At 50.9% G+C, this 16,495-nt stretch overlaps 1 pseudogene; it reads left to right on the plus strand.

Moving 5' to 3' along the window:
• Nucleotides 1-309: 309 nt before the first annotated feature.
• LOC146181195 (uncharacterized) lies at nucleotides 310-1,898 on the plus strand (annotated as a pseudogene).
• Nucleotides 1,899-16,495: the final 14,597 nt, after the last annotated feature.

A 16,495-nucleotide genomic window follows, 5' to 3' on the forward strand; every position in this document is an offset into this window, starting at 1 on the left:
TCACGTCGGCTCCGTCATTTATGATTAATTTCGCAGTGCTAATTTGCGCGAATCGAAGTTTTCTCTATCTCGATGTGTTCGTGAAGTCGAAAAGCACCGACGGATATTGAAAGTTCCCAAAGGTACGCCTTTTCTTCGATTTACCGGACAGTTTTCATCACCGCCGTGCGGGGGGCGTTCCTCTAGGTGTGTTCCGCTAGCGATAGGCCTCGTCGCTGTCGCGGCTGCCGCGGCTCGCCGCCTCGGCGGCAGCCACTCAGCCCCGAGATGGAGGAAACGTCCGTTCTGGCAACGATCTCCGACCCTCCAATGACCGTTCAAATTCAAGGCGAAGAAATTTCACCCGAAGAATTCCACCGCGGCCATGGATGGACGCTCGCTGGGGAACGCATGTCAAGACTCCGTCAACGAGACCTCGACGCGAAGCTCGCCGGCACCGACAACCAAGTAAGCAAGAAAGCGAAAGGAAATAAGAACGTTAGAGCCTCGGCCATCAAGGCAGCGAGAATGCCAGCAATGCCGCTGGAGGAAAACAAGATCGTAATCAGACCGCGAGAGGGACTCGACATCACCAAGATCGGCACTACGACCGTCGCTGCGGCCATTCTCGCCGCGGCCAAGATCACGAACGAAGAGAACGCATCGGACACGATCTGCCCGAACGCGCAACAAAATATAATGGTAATCAGCACGCCCAAGGAAGAAAACGCCGTCCGCTACGCAAAAATTCAAGCTATATACATTCAAGACAAGACCTTCGAAGTCAGCGCGTACCGCATGGCGCCGTACGACACCGTGAAGGGCATCATCCGAGGCATCACTGTCGACGAGAAAGCCGAAGATCTCGACAGCAACATTGTAAACGACAGAAACCCACTCGCCGTAGGCGCCAAAAGAATCGGCAACACGACCACGATCATAGTAGCTTTCAGAGGACCCAAGGTACCGAACTTTGTCCGATATGGTGTCACGCTCATACCGTGCCACCTGTACAGAAAGCAAATTGACGTCTGCCACCAGCGTGGTCGGGTCGGGCATCGCAAGGACGTGTGCCCGACGCCAACCAACTGAATCTGCAGGGGCTGCGGCCAAGCGAACCCCAAAGAAGGCCACAAATGTACACCCATACACCCAAATGCAAACTTTGTGACGGCGCTCACCCGACCGCCGACAGACAATGTAAAGCCAGATACAAGGTTCCCTACGTCGTTCGCAAGCGTCAGTGGGAGCGCCGAAAGGTCAGCCATCAGCTGCCGTCGGAGAGCGATTTCCCACCACTTGACAAGCCAGCTGCCCGTAAGTCAAGAACGCCATCGAGAGACCGCGCGCAGTCGTGAAATAGCAACTGCAGGAGCCAGAGCAGAGACGCGCGAAAAACGAAAACCCAAGAATCACCGTCGCGCGAGAGAGTCGGTTGGGGCAACGCCGCACGAGGTATCATGAAGACCAATCCGAGCGACAACGCCAAGACAGAAGACAATGCTTCAACCAAGGAACGAGAGATCAACGAGGCCCTAAAAACGGAGAACGCGACCCTGCGAGCCACCATCAACAACCTCACCAAGCAAATCGCGGAAATCCGCAACGCCCTCCGCAACGTCGAACAGCAAAGATCCAGCCCGAGCGGCAACAACAAGGCCGAAGAAACTACGGCCGACGCAGACAAGGAGCCGGCAACGAAGAAGAGGGCCGTCGAATCACGCAAGAGCAAGAACAACATGAGTAACTGCAGCACCGACAGCAGCAGCAACAACGATGTCGAGGCCAAACTCAACAGCCTCGAGGATATGATCAAATCGATGAAGCAAGCCATCGAAGCCTTCCAAACGGAGAACGTCAATAGGCTCAACAATCTGGAAAGAAGCGTGCAACTAATACTAAGCAACCCAACGTTCGCGCCAGTACAGCATCAAGTCAATCAAGCGCAGCAACACGGAGAATTCAGAATAGGACAATCATGGCCTCCAACTCCACAGGCATAACAGTGTTGCAGTGGAACTACCGCGGCTTCGTCAAGAAGAAGGCAGTCGTCCAGCAGTACATCGAGCACGCGGCTCGCAAGCCCGACGTGCTGCTCCTCCAAGAAACACTAACGGACAAGCCGTCCCTCCCCGGCTACAGGGTGCACGCTGGCCCGCCCGACGGCAGAGGCCTGTGCACCCTGGTCAGGAAGGGACTCACCTTCGTCGAACACCAGCTAAGCAATGTCAGGATTGAACACACGCTCCCCGAACTCATACCGACCAAGCAAAGAAAAAACAGCATCTTCATTTTGAACATCTACAGTAACCCCTCGCGGAGACTCCAGAGGTTCAAAGCCATTCTTAATAAGGCAAGCACGACGGCCGGCCAGAGCACGCTGATCGCATGCGGCGACTTTAATGCGATGGATCCGGCGTGGGGCTACGTCAAGAGCAATGCGAAAGGCAGAAACCTACCCCAAGACGCGGCGGAACTCGACTATACCCTCATAACCGACCCGGCTTACCCAACGAGAATTGGCAACTCCGTGTCCCGAGACACCAGCCCCGACCTCACGTTTGTCAAGAACAACGAACCGATCACGATCACGTGGAGGAACATGGGGGTGGACCTCGGTAGCGACCACATAATATTGGAAATCGTCATACCGGTGCAGAGCAGTACCAACGTCAGGAAACATACGTGGATCGATTGGTCCGCTTTCAGAGATAACAGAAATCAGGAAGCGGAGGGGACCGAAATCGACGACATCGACGCGTGGACCAACAAGATCCTCCAAGATGTTCGAAACTCAACCAAGGACATAGTAACAGACCTCGAAACGAACAGAATGGATAGCCGACTGGCCCACCTTATCGAGGCCAAGCAGTCCATTCTCAACAGATGGAAACAACAACGCCTTAATCGTAGGCTACGAAAGAAAGTCGCAGAACTCAACAGAGCAATCGAGGACCACTGTCGCACGCTATGTGCGCAACAGTGGAACGAGATATGCAACGCTGCCAACGACCAGACGCACAACGGGAAAGCATAGACCTTGCTAAAGCATCTGCTCGACAAAACCAAGACTAAGTCACACCAAAGGGACCGACTGGCGAAACTCATCCATCGAGAAGTCACTAAACACGGCGCCGATAAGGTGACGAAACGCATCAGCGACAGATACCTGCTGACTACGCCCACGGAGTGCCATGGGGCGTACGGGGGGCTGCCCAACGCCCGTCTCGACAGAGATATAGACGTAGAAGAAGTTCGCACGGCACTGCAGGACCTCAACAGCAGGTCGGCGGCCGGGCTGGACCGCATCACCAACAAGGCGCTTAAGAACCTAGACGACAAATCCATAGAAAGCCTCACGAGCTATTACAAAAAATGCTGGAAAACAGGAACGCTGCCGACGCAGTGGAAGAAGGCCAAGATCATCCTGATTCCCAAGCAGGGCAAGCCATCCGACACGGATAACCTCCGACCCATATCGCTCACATCTTGCGTGGGCAAGGTGTTGGAGCACGTCCTGCTCAACAGGTGGCAAGAATACCTCGAGAAAGAAGATCTCTACCCGTAAACGATCATTGGCTTCAGGCAGAATCTAAGTACCCAAGACGCCATGATACAACTTCAGCACCAGATCATCGACGGCTACACTGGCGACAACAAAGCAGTACTGGGACTCGAAATGCAGAGCGTCTTCGACAAGGTGAAGCACTCAGCGATCCTATCCCAAGTCTCGAAACTCAACATGGGAGAGAGATCATACAATTACATCAAAGACTTCCTCACGGACAGAACGGCCGAGCTCAGAGCGGGGGACCTCCAAGCACAGCAGAAGAAGCTGGTAAGCACAGGCACACCTCAGGAATCGGTCATCTCGACGGTGCTTTTCAATCTCGTGATGATAGGAGTGGCTGAAAGGCTCAGGAACATCAGGGAAGTCCGACATACGATATACGCGGACGACATAACGCTGTGGGTGGAAGGGGGCAGCGATGCCCACATCGAATCTACCCTACAGGCGGCCGTTGATGCGATCGAAGACCAACTCGACGGAACGGGGCTCAGATGCTCGCCGAGCAAGTCGGAGCTCCTCGTCTACCCGCCCGTCAAGCCCCGCAAACCCAAGAGCAGCCCGAGAGAGTACGAGGCAATCAAAGTCAAGACCATAGAGGGAAACGCGATCCCAAGAGTCAACAAGATCAGAGTGTTAGGGATGACCATCGAGACGCACGAAAGAAACGGCGAGACCGTCACCCGGCTCATTGCGAAAGCGGCGAACGCCACGAGACTACTCAGACGTGTCACGAACAAGAAAAGTGGAATGAGGGAAGAGAGCCTGATCAGACTGATCCACTCGTTCGTCATATGTCACGTAGCGTACGTGACGGCCTACCACAAGTGGAAGAAGAGCGAGAGAAACAAGATAGATATACTCATCCGCAGAGCCTACAAGACGGCACTGGGACTGTTCGTAACAACGAGCACCAAACGCCTCCTGCAGCTAGGGGTGCACAACACGCTAGAGGAGATAGCGGAGGCCCAACGTGCCGCACAGCTCGAAAGACTGTCTACGACTAAGGCCGGCCGGAACATCCTGAACAACCTGGGAATTGGATAGCAAGGCAGGGAGCAGACGCAGCTCCCCGTCCCCGATGAGATCAGGCGCAACATCAGAGTGGACTCGGTACCGAAGAAGGGAGGAGAGCAGCGAGAGCCAAGGCGCTGATAGACCAGCACGCGGCCGACACACACGCACGCTACGTTGACGCGGCTGAGTACGCCAAGATACACGGGTTCACGACGGTCGTCTTCGACGTGACCGGCACCGTTCGCACGACCGCCAGTACGAGATGCACCAAGGCAGAGCAAGCGGAGGAGGTGGCCATCGCCGACCGCGACTGCCACACAGTGCTATGCGACTCGAGGCAGGCGGTGAGAAATTACGCCAAAGGCAGGATAGCGAAAGAAGCTGTGCGCATGCTGCAGGCAACCAAGAACGACAATGGCAGCAGAAAAGTGAGAATTAAGTGGTTCCCGGCGCACGCGGGCGAGGCGTCAGACCGCAACGCCAACCACAACGAGGCGGCACACGTCGAGGCGCGCGCGCTAACGGACTGCGCCTCGGTCGACTGGCCACTGTGGTTCAGCACCAAAGACCGAATGACCGACTACAACGAAATAACTAAGGTGTTGCGCCTAGCTCGCAGAACTCTTCCACCCCCTTGCTAGAGGCTCAGTCGAGAGCAAGCCGTTTTATTCAGACAGCTGCAGACAGGCTCACTCCCCAGCCCGTCGCTGACGCATAGAATGTATCCCGAGACGCACCCGACAGACAAATGCAGAGTCTGCCGAACGGAGACGGCCGGCTTCGCACACATGCTGTGGAATTGTAGCAAGTACCAGGAAGAAGCTAAGTCTGGGAGGATCCCGCCGCGACTGGAAGCAGCCGCAGGGAGCGACAATCAAGAGGAACAACTCTGGGCCGTCCAGCAGGTCACCAAGGCGCTGGCCCGGCAGGGAACCAGCGAGCCGGCCACGGCGAGCGGGGACCCAGGCCGCGCGGCCGGTGCCCAGCGCGCGCGCGAGAGCGCGTTCTACGGCAGGCCCCGAATAAACGTTTTACCAATCCAATCCAATCTATCAGCTTCGAGAACGCGGCGCCACCGATTGCGCAATCTCGGCCACTGCGCTGCGCCTCCTCGCCCTCGTCGACAGGGGCTGACTGACGCGTGCATCCCCCCCGCACGAACCATGGCCCTCCTCTTCACCAAGAAGGCCGCGTGTGCTGACGATGTTCGAGTAGGTTTCATACCTTTTTAGAAGGCCGAGGGGGGGGGGGGGGAGGCATAGCTGTGGCAGCGCTGAGCTGTTGCCGCTCCTCCTCCGCTCCTAGATTTTTTCGCGGCGCGAAGCCATCGGAGGTTCTGGTTCTCTTCGACGAAGAAAGCGTAACAGGCAGGCCTCGACTGAGAAGTCGTAAAAAGAGCTACGCGCTCATTTTGCAGTTAGTCGTTCGCCCAGTCTCTGGTTGTAAAGTGTGTCGTATAAAGTTAATTTTCGTTTTGTTACTGCAAGTTCGTCGTCCTACGTCTCTGAGTGTGTGTGTGATCTGCATGTCGCCTGCCGAATCGGCGAGCACCTTTGAGAGGTGCGGAAGATTTGAAGACGACAAAGAATCTGACCTTTACTGGCCCAGTTGAAAGCGGAGGATAGTCGCCAAGTGCGCGAGCTCCTAGACTTGGTTCTAATCTACGAGGTTGAGAGCGAGTATGCTCATCCGGTTGTATGCGCAGGGAAGAAAGACGAATCTGTCCCTCTGTGGATACACTACTGTGCGCTAAACGCCATAACGCGCATGGGCGCATTCCCCATGGCTCATCGGACTTTATATTGAAGCTTGGTCATGCCAAATTCATCACTATAATAGACCTACAACGAGGGTACTTGCAAGTACCTATGGCTCTAGATAGCTAGCACCTGATGGCTTTTGTCACACGTGAAGGTCAATACGCATGGCGGATCATGCCATACGGTCTTAAAAATGCAGCTGCTACTTTTCGAAGGATTATGAACTCAGTGCTAGCTAAGCATCAAGAGTACGATACAACCTACCTTGATGTCATCGCGATGTTCTCGGTACCCTGGCAAGGCCATTTGAATCACCTCAGCAAGCTCCTCGGCCTATTGCGTGAAGCATGGCTTTAGAATAAGTACAGAAAGGTGTCAGATAGCCCAAGACCATATCAATTATCTATCACATAGTAGGAGGAGGTAGGCATGGGCCAGACCCAGAAAAAATAGTGACTATAAGAGATATCGCTGCTCCAAACACGAAAAAGCAGCTTCGAAGTCTCCTTGGGCTCTGCGGCTTCTACCGCGAATATGCAAAAGGCTATGCTGATGTAGCGGCATCTTTGACGGAACTGACAAGGAGGAGAGTGCCTAGACCAATCCCGTGGTCCGATAACGCACAGCGGATGCTGTAGCAGTGGAAAGAGTCACGTTGCAGGGCAACTTGGCTGAACACGCCCGATTTAGAACAACCATTCTGCTTTTTACGGATGCATCTCAGATTGCAGCCGGTGCTTGCCTAGCTCTGAAAGACAATAATGATATAGAAAAACGAATTCCATTCGCCAGTCACCGTGTCACCCCGACGCAGTCGCAATGTTCGACAATAAAACGTTAAGGTTTCGCCATCATTTGGGCGTTCGGCAAATTTGACCACTGGGTATTTGGAGCAGAGGCCCACTGGCGTCGGACCATAACCCACTAGCCCACCTAACAACAGGTGCTTCACACGGAGCAAAGCTCGCCAGGTGGGCACTAGCACTGCAACGGTATAACGTCACAGTTAGTCACAGAAAGGGGTCGTCTAACGGCAATGCTGACGCACTTTCCCGGCTGCCTAACATATCTTGGCGAGAGGAAGCTGCTGTATACAAGCCTGAGCCGCGTGTCGCCGGTGGGCGTGGCGGGTCCCGCTCGCCTGTGCATGAGTGTGCGCTTGGAAACAGAAAATGCCGATAGTAGTGTTCAAAGAACACTTGCTGGATTTGACCATCGTGACATGTGATGCATGCTGTGCAGTGAATGTGCGCGAGGAAAGTGCTTGTGGGCAGTGCGTGACAAGAATTGTGCTCTATTGTGAACGTGATCTGTGCCACCGAAGGACAATAGAAACTGTGTGTGTAAATTGCGTTATAGCGGACAGAAAGTCGTGGCCTTTTGTGTGTATTCAGCCTGTCTGGGCAAAAAGGCCCAGCAATCCTCTTATCTTATGGTGGGGCGGGTAAGGCCGCGGTGGCCAATTCTCTAATGTTTCGCCGCGTGCGCCGCAGAAAGTGGCGATAGAAATTTCTACCAGCTTCGAGAACGCGACGCGGCCGATTGCGCAATCTCGGCCGCCGCGCTGCTCCTCCTCGTCCTCGTGAGCTGAAGGCCGCGTGTGCTGACGATGTTCGAGTAGGTCCCATACCTTTCTAGAAGGACGAGGTGGGGAGCCATAGCTTTGGCAGCGCTAAGCTGTTTCTGCTCCTCCTTCGCGCCTAGAATTTTCTGCGCTGGCTATTTAAGAGCGTGTCGCGCAGCCATCGGCGGTTCTGGTTCTCGTCGACGAAGACAGCGTAACAGGCAGTCGAGCTACGCGCTCATTTTGCAGTTAGTCGTTCGCCCAGTCTCTATTCGTAAAGTGTCGTCTCTCTGCTTCGTATAAAGAAGTTTTTTGTACCTTGTGTTTCCGTCGAATAAAGTTAATTTTTGTTTTGTTACTGCAGGTTCGTCGTCCTACGTCTCATTGAGTGTGTGTGTGATCTGCACGTCACCTGCAGAGAGGTGTGGAAGATTTGCAGACGACAACGAACCTGACCTTTACTGGCTCTGTGTCGCAGAAAAGCCAATTTCGGCATTATAGCTGTAACGCGAAAATCAGGAAAGTGAAAAGACAAATGTTTTACGGCAACATGCGGATTCGAACACGGTTCCTTTGCAGTGAGAGGCGAGCACACTACCACAAAGCCAAAGAAACCGCACTGCAATTCCCCGAATAAAGGTAGACCTAATCTGCGCATTGCCTTATGACTGTCAGCTAATGTATGGGCGCCTCATTACAAGAGAGCAATTACGAAAGTAAGAGCTAAGCAAGTACCAAAGAACATTTCCGCTTCTCTTATCTGCGTTGCGGCGCTCACTGAAAGTTCGTTATATGGTGCGGTGCTGCCAAATCTAATGACGCGATCCGCCGCCCGATTCAAAGCCTTATATATCAACCCATTGCGTTCAAAGCATTGGAGTTTAAGGTCGCCACCTTTTCCAAAAGTTTTATTATTTTGACTATTAAATTTGTATTTCCCATTGACCTTATAAAGCATCGTTTTATATGATGCTAAAAATAAAAGTCTAAAAAAGCCATGCTGACATTTGTTATTGACAAAAAGTGCCAAAACTTGGCTGTTACGGGAACAGTCACATCTAGCGAGTGGATAGAATGAATTGTAAACTTTTTTGGCACAGAGTTAGCCAACTAACCAGACTGTGCAACCAAGTAGGATCTTTGCCATTTTATAACTGGGAATGAAGTTATAGCAAAAATACCAAAACAAAACAAAAGAATGTATCATTTCTGCCTGGATTTCTTGGCATAAATCATGGTTACATCAAACCTTGCCATTCCATTTCATCCATCCTAGCTCATTGCCCAGGCTAGTAATAAAGGAACGAGCGTGTAAAGTTTCATTCAAAAATATTTATTCCTTTCGGTAACTGTTTGCTCAACAAGAAAGAGGAAGAAATCAAGTTTTGAGAAAAACAATAATAAAGTTTTTTAATCTTGTAGAAACAGGATCATCACGACCTAGGAAGTTAAAATCCATCAGGTTCATAGCTAGGGCTCTCCTTAGCTGCACGAGCTCTCTTCTGGCTTTTGTTGCCGCCCGTCTTTTCTTGCGGATATGTTTTACCTCATCCATAGATTGACACTGGGCCTTCAAGTACAACATGCTACGGAAGTGTGGTAGGGAGCTTCGATGCCTGCTTCCCTCAAAATATCTGCTGTACTTCTGTTGCCATCATTGAAGTTGCACACAGAATCATATAAGCATGATATTCTAAGCTGCGAGCATTCTTCCAATCTGAACGATGTCTTCTAGCATTCCTGGCAGGCCACTTTTGCAAAACCAGATGATATGATCTCCATATCTATAATCCTATTATCTTGCTGTTAAGGTTCTTGCAGTGGCAATTCACAATCGTTCTCCAAGTTCCCAAGCTTTGCAGCACTCGTCAGTATATTCACGCCCGCATGGTCTTCGGTCGGAGTATTCATCATGTGGCGATTGCCAAGAAACTTCCGTTTCAAGTCGCCTTTTTACCCTGAATTTGATTATGCCTTCTTATAAAAACGTCCATGCTATGGTATTACTGTTGCTACTAAAAATAATACTTATAGAAAAGGCGAATCGGGTAGCAGTAGAATAATGCGCACGCAAAGTAAAACACCGAGATGCTTGTAGCATGATGCATCTCCCTTGCTGAAATTTAAACCGATGTTGAAAAAAAGGAAGGCTTACAAATTGCCTTTGAATAAACTTTTACCTATCAGACTGAAACATAACAGACAATCTTCACTATACGCCGTTGATTATCGCTGAGGTATCAGTATCGGTTTCAAAACTGTTCACCACCTGTTCGAAAGTCGCCTATAACTTTTGAACTAAGCAAGGTACGAATATGATCCTTGCTGCAAACTATTTTTGACTGTTTGGGAATTCTCGAAATCTCAAAAAAGAAACAAATGGCTTTTTTATAAAAAAAAACACATTTTTAAAGTTGTCTATCGGAGGTTATCTGACGGGTGGTTAAAATCAAGGCAGACTCGAATTTCACCCGGCATAGATACAAAAAATCAGGTGTGTCAAGAGAGAGGCATGTCATTGTGAGACTGAAGGGCATGAGAAGGCGATGCGAACGTGACCCGATAACGCTATCACCTTGACTCTAAAAGGCGAAGCTTAAGCGTCCTTCCGTTTTTAATCGTTCTCAATATTCTTCATATTTATCCTCAACCAGACTGTGGCCTTACACCGGTGCAAAAAAGAAAACGCTGCATTGTGAGTGCTTATAAGCTTGAGATAAAGGCAAACTCATCAATAAACCAAGCGGGCCTGCTCAGACCCGAACACCGTTTTCATTTGTGCATGTATTAAAATACCCGACTGTCCGAAACATACTCCGGTCGGATATCGCGAATTCAAGATGGCGCTTCTGCCCTGATATGTAGAACAGAGCTGCGGTGGGAAGCCACGCAAGATATAATGCCGAATGATACCCTAATTTTCGTAGCGGTGTAAACAGTTCACTGTAAACACCCTTTATTCAAACTTGCAGAAAGTAATAAAGAAAGTTTGGTTTACTCTTTGTTGAAAGGAATTTCAGTCCTATAAATTTCATATCGTTTAAATCGTTAAAAACGTCTTGATTGCGGATCCAGTTTCCTTTTATAAATAACGCTTGGTAAAAACAACTCAGGATTATTCCTTAGCTAAAGCCATATTTATAATGGATCTTCGCAATACGAAAAAAATCAGCAGTGGACCCCGGTGACATACTGCTGTAAAATATTATATAATTCACTATTGCAATTTATTGCAAAACTAGAGAAAGTGTCCCATTTTAAAATTCATTTGTCTCCTCCAAAAAATAGGCGTCATGCTTCCCGCAATATTTTAATAAGGCCTTCACTCACGCGGACACTTGCCGTCGTAGGCGAAGCCCCTCAGAATCATGCTTTTACTGTCGATAAGGACAACATCGTCAGCAGTGGCGTCCTTGTATGTGGAGATGGGCTTGCCGAGGTTCTGTTGGCTGGGAGGCTCGAAGTGACTGTTTGTGCGGACCCAGGCAATATATTTCTGCAGAAAGCACAAGAAGAGCGTGCACACTCTTCATACAGCGTGTTACGTTTTTATCTTACATGAACAATAAAGGTGGGGTTGGTGCCGCATAGCGGCTCCGGATACCCCTTTTCACTAGTATATAAGAACAACCTTAACATTACACAAACGCAAACAGTCCACAGGAGATAAAACAAAATACAAGAATCAGGAGAAGTAATACTCGTACGACCAGTTCAGAGCGCATCACCCCTGTGGCAGCGTGCACGTTACGAGTTTGCATCAAAGACATTACGTATCTCGTCGAGATGGTGGGGCTTTACGCCTGCTCCCACGACATCATCCTCGGCTACGACTTTCTGTCGACTCACAGTGCTGTGATTGATTGTGCCCGTGCTGAAGTTGAGCTTTCCCCTGTGTGTAATGTTTCCCTCTGTGACTCGCCTGTGCGCCCTGCTAGACTCCTTGTAGCTGCAGACACCGACATTCCTCCCTTGTGTTCTCGTTTCCCTTATTTCGACATCTGCCCTCCCTAGTCCTGTTCTATTTATGCTCAAACTCGCCTCCGCCAACCATAACCGCCTCCTTCTTCCTTTCGCCGTTCTAACGATTTCTGATGGCAGTTGTGTCATCCATGCTTCCAACCCTTTTCCCGCGGGGAGTGCCTCGGCTACATTGAAGAGCTGGACCCTGATCGCACTTACATGTTCTCCGAACCTGAAGTTTTCCTCACGTCGCTGCCCTGACGTCTTGTGCTGCTACGAGTGATGAGCTTCCTGCCAACGCCCTTCATCGAGCTATCGAGACCGACCTTCCATCCGCCCAACGGGACCAAATAGTCTCCCTCCTTCACCGCTTCAGTGCATCTTTTGACGTGTCCCAGCCTTCCTTGGGCCGCGCCTTGACCGTTTCTCATGCAATCGACACTGGTCCTCATGCTGCCCTGCGGCAGCGACCATATCGTGTGTCGCCCACAGAGCGCCGCGTCATTCGTGACAATGTCGCCAATATGCCTCAATCGTGCATCGTACGACCATCGCATAGTCCTTGGGCCTTCCTCGTAGTGTTGGTGACGAAGAAAGATGGCACGAGCCGCTTCTGTGTGGACTACCGGCGTCTGAATAAGATAACCCGCAAAGATGTTTACCCACTACCACGAATTGACGACGCGCTAGATTGTTTGCAAGGAGCGGAGTTCTTTTCGTCGCTAGATTTGCGCTCTGACTATTGGCAAGTACCGATGGCTTCCGCTGACCGCCCGAAAACAGCCTTCATCACTCCCGATGGCTTGTATGAATTCAATGTAATGCCGTTCGGACTGTGCAACGCCCCCGCCACCTTCGAGAGAATGATGGATAACATTCTCAGTGGGCTCAAATGGGAAACGTGTCTCTGTTATTTACATGACATTGTCGTTTTCTCGAAAAATTTCCCTTCCCACCATCTGCGCCTTCAGCGTGTCCTTACGTGCCTTACTGAAGCCGGCCTAGAGCTCAACTTGAAGAAATGTCACTTTGCCGCTACCAAGCTCACAATACTTGGTGATGTCATATCCAAGGATGGCGTTCTACCGGATCCTACCAAACTTCGTGCCGTCGCAGACTTCCCCAAGCCCACAACATTGAAAGAACTTCGCAGTTTTGTCGGTCTATGGTCGTATTTCCGCCGTTTTATACGCAACTTCGCCAGTATCATCGCCCCTTTAACGCAACTTCTCGCCGGAGGCCCGAGCCTCTCCTCTTGGTCACCAGCCTGTGATGCTGCGTTCAGTACACTACGCCGTCTACTGGTCTCTCCCCCTATACTCCGCCATTTTGACCCTGCCTGCTCGAACCGAAATACACACTAATGCAAGCGGCGTAGGTCTGGGCGCTGTTCTTGCTCAACGGAAACCTGGATATTCCGAGTATGTCGTCGCGTACGCTAGTCGTACCCTCACTAAAGCGGAATCGAACTATTCTGTGACCAAAAAGGAGTGTCTGGCCATCATATCGGCCATTACCAAGTTTCGTCCTTATATTTACGGTCACCCATTCTACGTTGTTACCGACCACCACGCGCTCTGTTGACTATCCTCCCTCAAAGACCCCTCCGGCCGCCTCGCCCGCTGGGCGTTACGTCTTCAGGAGTACGATATTCACGTCATCTATCGATCTGGACGCAAGCACACCGACGCTGATGCCCTTTCCCGTTCACCGCTTCCTAACGACTCGACGGCTGGCTTCGTTTGTGCCTACGATATGTCGCCGCTCAACATTACCAACATGAAATCTGAGCAGCAGAAGGATCTATGGATATCCTCCCTCTTAAAATTCCTGTCTATGCCCGCAGAGCTGTCTCCGTCACGTGCACTTCGTCGTCAGGCCCACCACTTCGCCACTCGTGATGGACTTTTATACCTCCGCAATTACCATCCTACAGGGCGAAAGTGGCTTCTCGTAATTCCGCGACATCTCCATGCTGAAATCTGCGCCTCTTTCCACGCCGATCCCCAATGCAGCCATGCAGGTGTCATGAAAACCTATTCTCAACTGCGTATGAGATATTACTGGCGCGGCATGTACCGCTTCATTCGTCAATACATCCAATCCTGTACCGCCTGCCAACGTCGCAAGAATCCACCCCCTCAGCCAGCTGCTCCGTTCCAGCCATTGCCTTGTCCCAGCCGCCCTTTTGACCGTGTCGGTATCGATCTGTATGGCCCGCTTCCGACCACTTCGGCTAACAACCGCTGGGTCATCGTAGCCGTTGAGCACCTAACCCGTTACGTGGAAACATCGGCCTTGCAGTCTGCCACCGCACGGGATGTTGCTTCGTTCATTCTGCATCGCCTCGTTCTTCGTCACGGCGCACCGAAAGAATTGATCAGTGACCGCGGACGCGCGTTTCTTTCCGACACTGTCGAAGCCCTCCTCAAACAGTGCAAGATCATTCACCGGAGCACCACAGCGTATCACCCCCAAACGAACGACATGACTGAGCGATTTAATCGCACTCTTAGTGACATGCTAGCCATGTAAATTGATAGCGCTCACTCTAATTGGGACCACGTGCTTCCTTTCGTAACGTACACCTACAATACGCAACGCAGACTACGACTGGGTTCTCCCCCTACTTTCTTTTATATGGTCGTGAACCCACGTCCACCATGGATACTATCCTGCCCTACCACCCCGACGCTTCAGAGACCACTCTACTGTCTGAAGTACACACATTTGCCGAAGAATGCCGATAATTGGCGCGCTCCTTCACAACGGAGAACCAGGCTCACCAAAAGCATAACCGGGACCCTACAAATTCAGCGCCTTCATATCCCTCAGGTTCCCTCGTTTGGCTCTGGGTGCCTTCCTCTGCACCCGGCCTCTCATCCAAACTCCTATCGCGCTATCATGGACCTTACCGCATTCTCGAACAATCTTCTCCCGTCAATTACGTAGTAGAGCCTTTGAACCCATCTCCAGATCATAGCCGCCGCGGCTGAGAAACTGTACATGTCGACCGCCTCAAGCCGTATTATGATCCCCCTACCCTTTTCTCACCATGCGTCGCCAGGGTGGCTCCTTTTCCGCCAGGGGGTATTGTAGTAATCCCGATCGCCATCAGCTCGCGCGCCAACCCAAAGAGGTGTGGACGAAGTGGAGCCGGAGCCTTGTTGGCACTGCACTGTTGGTTCGGACGCTACCCCCGTCGCTTTGGTTTGCGGACGTTGCCTACGGTCTTGGTGCTCCAATAAACACCTTACACTCAGAGTATTACGTTGCGTTAAACGTAGGCAGTGGCACACACTGTCAAACGCTTTGTTCATATTTTCGCCGTCAAACAGCCAAAGCAGCCAAAGTAGGTTCATCCAGAATGTAGGATTAATGACCGCCCGCACGTGCGCAAGGCAGCCAGGAGCTCGAGAGAAGATAAGAACGCCTGGGTTACTAGCATAGCTAAGGCGAGCTAAAACGCCCGTTAATGCAGCACGCCCGCATGACGGCGACACAAGATCGATCAGGATTGCAACATTACTTCCCATCTTTCAAAGGCGCTGGCCTCCTTGCTAAGCATTGGCGATCCGAGCAACAAGGAACATCGGTAGTGCTGGGTAGCTGGGGTGAACAGATATGAACGAGCGGCTAACGGCCGTAGTAAGGCTTCATTCGTGCGACGTGCAACACTTGGAATATTGGTCCTCAAGAGGAGCGAACAGTTCCGTGGGGAAGAATTAAATTCATAATTCACTTCCTTGAGTTGGCGGACTACCTCATACGGGCCAAGGTATCGACAAAGCAGCTTTTTAGACCGCCCTTTTATACGGATTGGGTTCCACACCTAAACTTGTTCTCCGGGCTCGTCACTCGCATTTGTGTGGCGTAGATTATACCGCTGAGCTTCTTTTTCTTGCTGGCGTCAGATACGATATCATGCAATTTGGCGGGCGGCATCAGCAAGCAGTACGCATCCATCAGCACACGTGACTAAGGCATTAACATTATCAGAAAGCAGCAATGCATCAATCATAGTCATGGCATCGCGACCGTGGACTAAATGAAAGGGAGTGGAGTGCATCGTTTGTTGCGGCGCAGTATTATACGCAAAGGTGACATAGACAAGTATTGCGACCAGGTTTCGATAGTCCTGATCGACAATATCAAGAATTCGGCAATATCAAGAAATAGCGCGCATGTGATCCGGTTAGATTCACATACAGAATGCATAGTATCAGTGAAAAATTCAAAAGCAAGAAAAAGACACGAAATAAGCGCAAGTCGATATTTTCGTTTTGGCCTCAAAGAAATTGCATCATTTGTGCAAACCTGCTAATTTTCGCACCAAACGGGAGCCCGACTGTGTGACGACGCACCGTCTTCGTCTCAATACATCAGAAAACTTCTGTGGTGTATTCAATTCTATTGTTATCGCACAACATCTCCACAGCCTAAAGGCGGCGGTACTTGAAAACAAGGTTTAAAGAACATAAAAATATCGCGGATGCCAACTCTGGGGAACATGTCTTACACCACAGCCAGTACGAGGGCTCACCCTTGTCCAAAAAAAACAGTTATTGTTCGCAAGTTTTGGGACGCCGCCACAAGGGTGATGGTAGAGGCCCAGGCGATTTCAAGATGCGTGAATATCACCTC

The sequence above is a fragment of the Amblyomma maculatum genome, chromosome 8 (assembly GCF_055883805.1).
Source record: "Amblyomma maculatum isolate TAMU_Amacu chromosome 8, ASM5588380v1, whole genome shotgun sequence".
NCBI lineage: Eukaryota > Metazoa > Arthropoda > Arachnida > Ixodida > Ixodidae > Amblyomma > Amblyomma maculatum.